Source organism: Equus quagga, chromosome 2 (assembly GCF_021613505.1).
Source record: "Equus quagga isolate Etosha38 chromosome 2, UCLA_HA_Equagga_1.0, whole genome shotgun sequence".
NCBI classification, from domain to species: Eukaryota; Metazoa; Chordata; class Mammalia; order Perissodactyla; family Equidae; genus Equus; species Equus quagga.
This window is the reverse complement of record NC_060268.1, coordinates 10764886-10777297: the sequence shown is the minus strand read 5'-3', so window position 1 is coordinate 10777297 and position 12412 is coordinate 10764886.

Below are 12412 nucleotides of genomic sequence, written 5' to 3'. Positions count from 1 at the left end.
GGGCGGGGCCGGAGCCGAGGACGGGACCTGAGGCGGGCGGGGGGACCCCGGTGGAGCGGGCCCCGGGGCAGGGGGGAGGAGAGAGAGGTGGGGAAGGAGGGGCCAGAGGCGGGGGCGGGGGCGGGGGCGGGGGGGCCGGGACCGAGCCGGCGGAGGGCCGGGCCGGCGGCCCGGAGGGCGAGGGGGGGGCTCCAGGGGGGGCGTCTCCCCATCTCCCGCCGCCCTGGCGGGTCCCTCCCTGCGGGTGGTAGGGAGCGTGGGAGCAGCTTCTGTGGCCGCTGAGACCCTTCAGCTCCCCTCGGAGACATGGAGATGTCTTCGAGGACAGCCTATCCGTTCCTAGAACCACAAACTACATCTCCCCTAACAAAAACAAAGTGAGAAGTCGGTTCTTTTATTTGGTGCAACAACCATTTACTAACACCTACTATGGGCCAGGCGCAGTAGCGATGCTGGTGCTATGAGGTAAGCAAAACAGGCGAAAACCCCTGGCCTGGAATGATGTACGCATGCCTTATGTATTCCTGGTCAGTCTACTTCTTTCCACCCGCACTGCCTCTGCCAGCCCTTCCCCACCCCCACTCCCACTCACACACCAATCTTGGCTGATTAATCTTTTTTTTTTGCGTTTTCTCCCCAAATCCGCCCACTACATAGTTGTATATTTTTTAGTTGTGGGTCCTTCTAGTTGTGGCATGTGGTGATGCCGCCTCACATGGCCTGATGAGCGCACCATGTCCACGCCTAGGATTCGAACTGGTGAACCCCTGGCCTACAAAGCAGAGCGCATGAGTTATACCACTCAGGCACTGGCCGGCCCCTTGGCTGATAAATCTTTTTTTTTTTTTGAGGAAGATTACCCTGAGCTAACTGCTGCCAATCCTCCTCTTTTTGCTGAGGAAGACTGGCCCTGAGCTAACATCCATGCCCATCTTCCTCCACTTTATATGTGGGACGCCTGCCACAGCATGGCTTGCCAAGCGGTGCCGTGTCCACACCCGGGATCCGAACTGGGAAACCCTGGGCCCCAGAAGCAGAACATGCGCACTTAACCACTGTGTCACTGGCCAGCCCCTGACTGATTAATCTTGATGTGTTTTCTGCTTCTCTTTCCAAGAAAAGAGCTGAGCAAAATGGGATAGATAGAAACAGGTGGGAAAGATATTCCAGGTCAGCAGTCTCAAGCAACCCTATCCTTCAGTGAGGGATTGCTCACAGAATTAATTCCAGTTATGACCACAACTAAAATCCTGCAAAGCTTAGACCTGTAAGCATTTTATGGAATAGGAAAAAATATCAAAGCCATGTTTCTTCAAAGCTTATATTCATGAGACATAAGATAGGCACCAAACACGTGTTTTTCTTTCTATCATGTGTATGCTAAGGTTGTTTTGTAAGGTAGAAGAGGATGAGTTTGCTTGTCAAATTTTAATAGAATCCTGAAGAGGAAAGGGGAATCAAAAGCCAAAATTCAGTGCAGGCCTGCAAATAAAGTGGGCTCAGCGTGCTCCCTTAATGAGGATTCCTGACTGGACCCACAGCAAGTAAACAGCTGTGGACAATGGTTGTTAAAGGTGGAATAAGAACATTCACAAAGAAAAAACAAGATTCAAGAATGAGTAGGGTAAATAAACACAGATGAGAGGATTCACAGATATTGTGGAATTCAGTGAGGAATAAACCAAAGTATACCACCTTTGGTAATTTCATGCATTTTCTGGTCCCAAGAAAGGCATTTTTGCCATTCAGCTCAGTGAAGTCTAAGAAGTCATAATTCCTTTGTTTCCAGCTGAACAAAGGCTTCTGTTTCCTATTACAATGAAATAAATGTTAGGATGGTAATTCATTTATATCTGTCTTTATGTACATCAAGGCAAATAAGTTTGAGTTTAACCCTCAGATATATCATCAGGATCTACTGGACCCAAATTTAATTTTCTGTGGTTTCCTTTCTTTGGAGTTCTATTTGTAAGGATTGGTATCTCATGACTTTTTTTATTCTTTCTTAGATGTCTTCCAAAGAACAAAGAGAAAATCTATTGGTAAAAAAAGAATAAAAATTTTTCTATTTGCAATTGCCATATGGGCCCATTGGACTCTTGTAAATCTAGGATACATCATGGGATCCTAGTGATCTTATTTTTCCTATATCTTGACACTTTCTGCTGCATCATCTGTGAAATTATTTCATGATTATTTCAAACTATGCTTTAAAAAAAGACTAAAATAGGGGCCGGCCCAGTGGCGCAGCGGTTAAGTGCACCTCTTCTCAGTGGCCCAGGGTTCGCCAGTTCGGATCCTGGGTGCAGACATGGCACAGCTTGGCAAGCCATGCTGTGGCAGGTGTCCCACATATAAAGTAGAAGAGGATGGGCACGGATATTAGCCCAGGGCCAGTCTTCCTCAGCAAAAATAGGAGGATTGGCAGTAGTTTGCTCAGGGCTAATCTTCCTCAAAAAAAAGACTAAAATAATAAAAAAGTTGAAGAATGATGGAATTACCTAAGATAATAAAATAGTGCAATAAGTCATCACTTTTGCATCATTCTTCAGTTTTCTTTTTGCATGCCCAACGTACTGCAGCATCTTTCCAGATCTCTGTACTATGCTTTTAGCTTTCCTTGGATATGGCTGAGAATTCAGAAATCAAAAGACGAATACAGCCAGACAGAAAACAGCATGCCAGACTCTAAGAATGCTGGCAAGGGCCAGCCCCAGTAGCTTAGTGCGTAAGTTCGGAGTCCTCTGCTTCTACAGCCTGGGTTCGGTTCCCAGTCGCGGACCTACACCACTCCTCTGTCAGTGGCCATGCTGTGGTGGCAGCTCACATACAAAAAGGGGAAGATTGGCAGCAGATGTTAGCTCAGGGCAAATCTCCATCAGCAAAAAAAAGAAAAAAGAATGCTGGTGAAATCTCAAGACTATGAATCTTTAGATGACTATCATTCTAGATAAATTTCTCAAACTCAAGAATCAATGAGTTAACAATATATTTCTAAGGACAAAAAGGAAATATGTTATTCTCATTCAGGTATTCATTCAAAAGGAATAACTTCATCACACAATATTTTGCAACAAGAATCTGGAGGATCTCATCTTGCTAAGAGCACATATTACAGTATTCTTTCATCTTTTATGATATCTATATGGGTAAATTTACTTGATATGATTTTTTAAAGAAAATTATAATGAAAGGGTTTTTTATTTTTTTATTTTTCATATACAGTATTCCTATTGGATATTATTGGATATCACTACATTATTATATTTTGTTGGGTTTTTTTCTTTGAGGTAACACTGGTTTATAACATTATATAAATTTCAGGGTACATCATTATATTTTGATTTGTGTGTGGATTACATCACGTTCCCCACCCAAAGACTAACTGCACTCCATCACCACACACATGCACCTAATCACCCCTTTCACCCTCTCCCTCCCCACTTCCCCTCTAGTAACCACCAAACTAATCTCTGTATATATGTAGTTGTTTGTTGCTGTATTTGTTGTTGCTTTTGTTTTTATCTTCTGTTTATGAGTGAGATCAGAGAGTATTCGACTTTCTCTCTGACTTATTTCGCTTAGCATAGTACCCCCAAATGCCATCCATTTTGTCACAAATGGCAAGATTTCATAATTTTTTATGACTGAGTAGTATTCCATTGTGTATATATAGCACATCTTCTTTATCTGTTCATCCCTTGATGGGCACCTAGGTTGTTTCAAAGTCCTGGCTTTTGTGAATAATGCTGCAATAAACAGAGGGGTGCATGTATCTTTACAGATTCATGTTTTCATGTTCTTTGAATAAATACCCAGCAGTGGACTAGCTGGATAGTAGGGTAGTTCTGTTCTTAATTTTTTGAGGAGTCTCCATACTGATTTCCAAAGTGGCTGCAGCAGTTTGCATTCCCACCACCAGTGTATGAGAGTTCCCTTTTCTCCACATCCTCTCCAACACTTGTTTCCTGTCTTGTTAATTATAGCTATTCTGAAAGGCATGAAGTGATATCTTATTGTAGTTTTGATTTGCATTTCCCTAATAATTAGTGATGATGAACATCTTTTCATGTGCCTGTTGGCCATCTGTATATCTTCTCAGGAAAAGTGTCTGTTCAGATCTTTTGCACATTTTTTAATTGGGTTGTTTGGTTTTTGTTGTTGAGATGTATGAGTTCTTTATATGTTTTGGATATTAACTCCTTATCAGATATATGGTTTGCAAATATCTTCTCCAAATTGTTAGATTGTCTTTTCATTTTGTTGATGGTTTCCTTTGCTGTGCAGAAGCTTTTTAGTTTGATGTAGTCCCATTTGTTTATTTTTTCCATTGTTTCCCTTGCCTGGTCAGACATGGTACTTGAAAATATGCTGCTAAGATGGATGTCAAAGAGCATACTGCCTATGTTTTCTTCTAGAAGTGTAATGGCTTCATGTCTTACATTAAAGTCTTTAATCCATTTTGAGATAATTTTTGTGTATGGTGTAAGATAATGGTCTACTTTCGTACTTTTGCATGTGGCTGTCCAGTTTTCCCAACACCATTTATTGAAGAGCCTGTCCTTTCTCTATTGTATGTTCTTGGCTCCCTTGTTGAAAATTAGCTGCCCATATATGGGTGGGTTTATTTCTGGGCCCTTGATTATGTTCCATTGATCAGTGTCTCTGTTTGGTACCAGTAACATGCTGTTTTCATTACTATAGCTTTGTAGTATCTTTTCAAATCAAGGAGTATGATAGTTCCAGCTTTGTTCTTTTTTCTCAGGATTGCTTTGGCTATTTTGGGTCTTTTGTTGTTCCATATAAATTTTAGGATTCTTTGTTCTATTTCTGTGAAAACTGTCGTTGGAACTTTGATAGGAATTGCACTGAATCTGTAGATCACTTTAGGAAGTATGGACATTTTAACTGTGTTAATTCTTCCAATCCAAAAGCACGGATATCTTTACATTTCTTTGTGTCTTCTTTGATTTCTTTCAACAATGTTTTATAGTTTTCACTGTATAGGTTTTTCACCTCTTTGGTTAAATTTATTCCTAGGTAGTTTACTCTTTTTGTTGCGATTATAAATGGGATTGTATTCTTAATTTCTCTTTCTGATACTTCATTGCTAGTGTATAGAAATGCAACTGATATTTATACGTTGATTTGGTATCCTGCAACTTTACTGTATTCATTTATTACTTCTAAAAGTTTTCTCAGTATTCTTTAGGGTTTTCTATATATAAAGTCAAGTCATCTGCAAATAGTGACCGCTTCACTTCTTCCATTCCAGTTTGGGTCCTTTTTATCTCTTTTTCTTGCCTGATTGCTCTGGCTAGGACTTCCAATACTATGTTAAATAAGAGTGGCAAAAGTGGGCATATTTGTCTGTTTCCTGTTCTTAGAGGGATAGCTTTCAGTTTTTCTCTGCTGTGTGTGATATTAGCTATGGATTTGTAATATATATGGCCTATATTATGTTGAGGTACTTTCCTTCTATACCCATTTTTATTAGAATTTTTATCATAAATGGATTCTGTATCTTGTAAAATGCTTTCTCTGCATCTATTAAGATGATCATGTGATTTTTATTCTTCATTTTGTTAATGTGGTGTATCATGTTAGTTGATTTGCGGGTGTAGAACCATCTCTGCATCCGTGGAATAAATCTGACTTGGTGTGATCTTTTTAATGTATTGTTGTATTTGACTTGCCACTATGTTGTTGAGGATTTTTGCATCAACATTCATCAGTGATATTGGCCTGCAATTTTGTGTGTGTGTGTTGTCCTTGTCTGGTTTTGGTATCAGGGTAATGTTGACTTCACAGAATGAGTTAGGAAGCTTCCCTTCCCCTTCAATTTTTTGAGAGTTTGAGAAGGATGGTATTAAGTCTTTGAATGTTTGGTAGAATTCACCAGGGAAGCCATCTGGTCCTGGACTTTTATTTTTTGGGAAGTTTTTGATGACTGTTTTCATGTCCTTACTGGTGACTGGTCTACTCAAATTCTCTATTTCTTCTTGATTCAGTATTGGAAGCTTGTATGATTCTAAGAATTTATCCATTTCTTCTAGATTATCCAATTTGTTGGTATATAGCTTTTTGTAGTACTCTCTTTAATCTTTTGTATTTCTGAGGTATCTTTTGTAATTTCTCCTATTTCATTTCTGATTTTATTTATTTAAGCTTTCTCTCTTTTTCTCTTGGTAAGTCTAGAAAAAGGTTTGTCAATTTTGTTTGTCTTTTCAAAGAACCAGCTCTTGGTTTCATTACTTTTTTAGTCTCTATTTCATTTATTTCTGCCCTGATTTTTATTATTTCCTTCCTTCTGCTGATTTTGGGCTTTGTTTGCTCTTCTTTTTCCAGTTGCTTTAGGTGCACTGTTAGATTGAGATTTTTCTTGTTTGTTGAGGTAAGCCTGTATTGCTATAACACCAGTTAAATTATTTAAAATAGGTCTCTTGACTTATCAGGAGTTTTACCATGCTAATATTCATTGTGAATCATTAAGAGTAGGATTTAAGTACATTCCCCCAAAGATATTTGACCTGGAATTTTGTTTCCAGGGACTATCTGTGGGCAAGTATCCTAAACACCCGATGACTTTGTCTTCAGTCATTAATTACCTTGAATACTAGTTAATGTGTAACAGCCAGTATTTTCCTTCCTACTTCTGACCACAGATGTTTCTAAACTGGAGATTCCAGTGCTATACAATCAGGTGAAGAATAATGCAGATTTCTTGGAATTTTATATGGTCACCACCAGATGGAGCTTTCACCTCTACTTTTTCTTTTTAGTTTAATTTGTTCTTTAGTATAAATGAAGCACATGCAGTTTTTTCTAACCTGGATTCTCTTCCACTTGTTCGGATAGTGACATTATAAGGGACTGGCCAACTATTTTTGGAGTACTCACTAGAAAAAGCAATACTCAGATTCTTCTAACTTTGAATTTTCGGCATCAGTAGTGTGTCAAGTCCATATATAGAGGAAAATATCTGTCTGGTGTTCTAGCATGCACACACAATGATTATGATCATATTCGATACAATAATAATAAATAAGGCTAATTAATAAATCACACGTGAGAGTTATACAATTCTAAACTCAAGTACACCTTAGTGATCATTTAGTCCAGTCCCTGTACACAACACATGAATGTGAGGACAAGAAACGTTAAGTAGCATATGCAAGATCAGGGTGCTGACACACGGAGTTTTCGTTTCATACTGTCTTTTCCCGTTTAAATGCTGACAAGACTTGGGACTAACATTTCCAGCTCTTGTTCAAACAGTAAGTGTTTCTAGTCCACAGAGTGGCCCGCCCAGTAGTATATTCCAATACCACTTCATTCTCTTACTCTGCCCAACTCCAGAATTACTACTAAGAGTTCCTGTACTCCATCTAAACAAATGAAATCCTTTGATCTGCTCTTAAACCACTTACAGTGGCCCAAAGAAACAAAACAGTGTTATCTACTGACAGGTTTTTTTTCTTTTTATCTAATGTTTATTCGATTTGTGAAGAACATAAGCATTATTAAAACCCATGTAGTGAAGAAGAGAACTCCTACTTTAAAAGGAAGGAGCTAGATTTGTATTTTTACTTTTAAAGAGATAGAAAGTTTTGGTTTGGTTTGGTGTTCTAGAAAGTTTTGGTTTGGTTTGGTGTTCTATAATTAAACTAGACCTTGCCTTGACTTTCTGACATCAAGTAAGCTTTCTCGTCCTCTTTGTGGATCCGGAAGGCAGAGCTTGAAGACAGCATTCTTAGATAACGAGACAGCTCATGCCCAGAGGGCATGTACCAAGACCAGGATCACCTTGCTATCTTCACTGCCTCTCTCTAATCCATGATTAGGTCACAAAGGCTCTTGTTTAGCTGCTTATCTTTACTGAGCTGTATCTTGCGGATCATAGTGATTCAGAGCAATGACTCATAAATCTGACAACCCAGGACAGAATCTCAACTCTATCTACTTCCCAGATGTGTGAACTAGGCATGTTACATAACCTTTCCTGAGCCATAGTTTCATCTGAAAATGAAAATAACAGTGCCTCCCACTTAGGATAACAATATATTGTAATGATTCTAGTGATTAAATGAGATAATCTAAAACATTTAGCCCTAAGAAAGAGAAAGCTTCTGAGAGCCTGAAATTGACATGGCTCCATGAAGGGGGCCTAGCTGTTGTGAGGAGCTGGCCTGGCACTCACAGCCAGGCCATGTCCTTCTCCTTTTGAATATAAACCATTTCAAGGCACACCAACATCAGACGAGGCCACTCAGTGACCCTGAAGGATCAAGCCAAAAGTAAGACCACTCTGTAATCCTGTCTGAACTTGACAAAATCAAGGCAATTCTGGGCGGAGGGTGGAAGGGGTAAAGGGGCACATGTTCGGTGAGGGAAGACAACAAGGCAACTAGACTTTCAGTGGGGAACAAGACATAGTTACACAGAAGACGAAATAGAGCAATGTACACCTGAAAGTTATACAGTGTTATAAACCAGTGTTACCTCAATAAAAAAAAAAATCAAGATTGTCCAGTGAAGCCTGTGGTCACTTACTGAACCTGGGGATCACTGACTCCCCCATTCCATTACCCCCATGGAACAGCACGCCTTGAGGGTCAGGTGAATCAGCACAAACATGGGGATCGTCTCACTGTGGAGGGAGCCCCAAACCAAAGGCTCCTGCAGATTTATGAAACCAGGGGTGTGGGCGGTGGGGGAGGAGGGTAGCACCAGGAGTGGAAAAGTCCTGGGTACTGAGTAGAGTGGGAAGGTTTCCCAATCAGGAGACCTCCAAATGGAGACACCTGGGCTAGGAATACAGCTCTGCATAAGCGCAGGGCTGGCCGGGGGCCTGGGTCCTTGACTGCAAGTCCCTTCAGAGACTGCAGTGCATTGGCTGGGGACACCAAGTCTGGTGTGAGGAGGGCAGTTTTCCCCTGTGATGCCTGCCAGGTAAAGTCTGTAATTGCTTATGGTCAGGCCTGAAAAATCACACAGATTTTCAACTAGGGGCGAGACTCTTCAGAATTATCCCCATTTCCTGACAGCAAAGTTCTACTGTCCCAAAACCACCTAACAAAATCCAAATCCTGGGGCTGGCTGGTGGCACAGAGGTTAAGTTCACATGCTCTGCTCCAGCGGCCCAGGGTTCGCCGGTTCGGATCCTGGTGCGGACATGGCACCACTTGTCAAGCCATGCTGTGGTAGGCATCCCACATATAAAGTAGAGGAAGATGGGCACGGATGTTAGCTCAGGGCCAGTCTTCCTCAGCAAAAAGAGAGGGACTGGTGGTTGCTAATCTTCCTCAAAAAGAAAAATCCAAATCCTATAATAAATGTTAGTTCTAACACCATCTTACTGAGACATCCCCCAGCACACAGTAATCATGTGACTACAGGAGTATTCTGGTGGTCTTTGGTTGGAGGGCATTGACAGCCCCCTGGCACACAGTAAGATGCTCCACAAATATTAAATATATATCGCTACATTTCTCACAACCCTGTCCAGCACCATTCACTCCCTACTTTATTTGCATCAGCCATCCTGACCTCCTTCTGATCTTTCCAACATGACCTACTTCCTCCAGCAATAAGGCCTTGAACAAGTTCTTTCCTTTACCTGCTGAGACTGAATATACAAACGTATAATGGTCAGACCATACATATGAAAATAGGACTCTGACCCACAGTCCGCAGCAATCATCCCGGGAAACCAACCTCTCATTCTACGGTAACCAACCTGGCAACAATCCAAGAAGCCAAACAAGAACCCCAATAATGATTGTACCAAAATAGTCAGAACTTGACTAATAATTGACAGCTTTCCTCAGTTTTGTTCCCTGCTTCCGATTTACAACCAACCAGAGAAAGCCAAACATGCACCCCTAACCAATTTCACAGGATGTGCCACTTCTAGGTAGAATAGGGTTTCAGAGCATGCTACCCCAAAATATGCTACTTTGTCCTACCAATTATTTTGAGTTAAAGACCCTTTAACTCAAGATGCAAGAAAGGTGCTCTGATCTTTTTTTCTTCTTGAAAACAGGAGCTAAAGCTCCCATGTGACATGTGCGCTCCCTATACCAAGAGGAAGACAGACATTCTTATCATCAGAGATGGGGAGTCCAGACAAAGATAAACCTGTGCAAACAAACCTTGTTAAACTAACCTTTATCTTCCTGTTTACTTTTCCACAATGAACTGCCCTAGCCCAAACCCCTTTGTCTTGTCACAATTTACTATTTTCACAACTCACTGTTTTTTTGGTTTTTTTTAAAGATTTTATTTTTTCCTTTTCTCCCCAAAGCCCCGCAGTACATAGTTGTATATTCTTCGTTGTGGGTCCTTCTAGTTGTAGCATGTGGGACGCTGCCTCAGCGTGGTTTGATGAGCAGTGCCATGTCCGTGCCCAGGATTCGAACCAACGAAACACTGGGCCGCCTGCAGTGGAGCGCACAGACTTAAGCACTCAGCCACTGGGCCAGCCCCACAACTCACTGTTTTTTGTCCAACCTAGTATATACGCTTTGGGCCCTAACTTCTTTGGGTCTTGATTTTTCTTGTGAAGGCTCCCATGTACATGTAAAAAATACTAAATAAAACTTGTATGCTTTTCTCCTGTTAATCTATCTTAGGTCAGTGTAACTCTTAGGCCCAGACAGAGACCCTAAGAGAGTAGAGGAGAAATCTCACCTCCTCTACAGTAACTCACCCACAGCCTTCTCATGCTGACAGCCTCCAACCAGGGCACACCTGAAGCCTTCTCTTTTTTCCAGCATAAGCTTTCCTACTCCTCTGCCTGCCTTTGAGTCTTTGCCAAAAACACTCAAGTAGTGGAGGCTGACTCTCTTCCTATAGCAAACTCTGAATAAACAGCCTTTGCTTGTTCTCATTTGGTTGGTTTTCATTTATTTCCACACTGCAAGGCTCTTCCCCTCCCTTGAAACTTTCCGTAATAGTACTTATCACAGTTAACGTTCAAAATACATTTGTGTCCCTGTCTGGTTATCTCTCTGTCCCCTAGACTGTAAGCACCATGAGAAGAGCAGCTCACCACTTTCACCCCCAACGCCTACCACAGTGCCTGGCATACAGTAGAAAACCAATAAGTAACAATTGGATGACTGAATTCACTAAGGTTTAATGGCATAAAGAGGCAAGTGAAATTTTAGATTGTGGCCAAGGAAGAAAAGAACTGAGAAAGCAGGAAAAGACAGACGAAATTCTAAGGGCCGGCCCAGTGGTGCAGCGGTTAAGTTCGCAAGCTCTACTTCGGCGGCCCGGGGTTTGCCAGTTTGGATCCCGGGTGTGGAACCTATGCCCCTGTTGTCACTCCATGCTGTGACAGGCGTCCGACATAAAGTAGAGGAAGATGGGCACAGATGATAGCTCAGGGCCAGTCTTCTCAGCAAAAGGAGGAGGATTGGCGGCAGATGTTAGCTCAGGGCTAATCTTCCTCAAAAAAAAGAAAGGCAGAAGAAATTCTAGTGTAGTAGGTCTTAAAGAACAGGGATGGAGGGCCAGCCCCAGTGGCTTAGTGGTTAAGTTGGGTGCACTCTGCTTCAGTGGGCCACATTCAGATCCCGGGCATGGACCTACACCACTTGTATCTGATAGCAGCCATGCTGTGGCCACAGCTCACATAAAAGAAAAAAAGAGGAAAATTGGCAACAGATGTTAGCTCAGGGCAAATCTTCCTCAGCAAAAAAAAACCAACAAAGAATAAGGAGGGAAAGAACAAAATAGATGGACTAAGCTATATTTCTCACTGGGAATGCTTCTTAAAATCTCCATTGCAGAGCCCCACAGCCAATCAACAGAATCAGAAACTCTGGAGGAGAGAGTTATAGGACGCAGGAGTCTGTATTTTAAATAATTTCTCCCAGATTATTCTTACACTAATATTTGAGAATAACTGAGCTGCTTAAGGGGATATAAAACATTTGCATCTAGCTCTGTAAGGTTGATGACACATGCCACCATCATCAATAGACAGCTGTTGAGTGCTCTGTTCTCATAACCCTCATACAACTCCAACAGCCAACCACCAATGTAAGAAATACTGAAATACAAAGCTCTTTCCATTGTAAACTGAGAAATGACTGGAAATCTTTGAAAATGGGGAACCAGAGGTAGTTCACCAACTCTGGAGTAGTCTTTCTGGGAAGAGGTTAGATGAAATGGTATTTATAGTTTTAGAAGTTCAGCTTTCCAAAAATTAAAGATTTTTTTCAGAACTTCATCAAATTTATTCTCAGATGTCTCATATCTCACTGAAACACTCAAAAATACTTAGTGCAATTTCCAATTTATAACCATATTAAAAATATGCTCTAGGGGCCGGCCTGGTGGCGCAGCAGTTAAGTTCGCACGTTCTGCTTTGGCAGCCCGGGGTTCGCAGGTTCGGATCCCA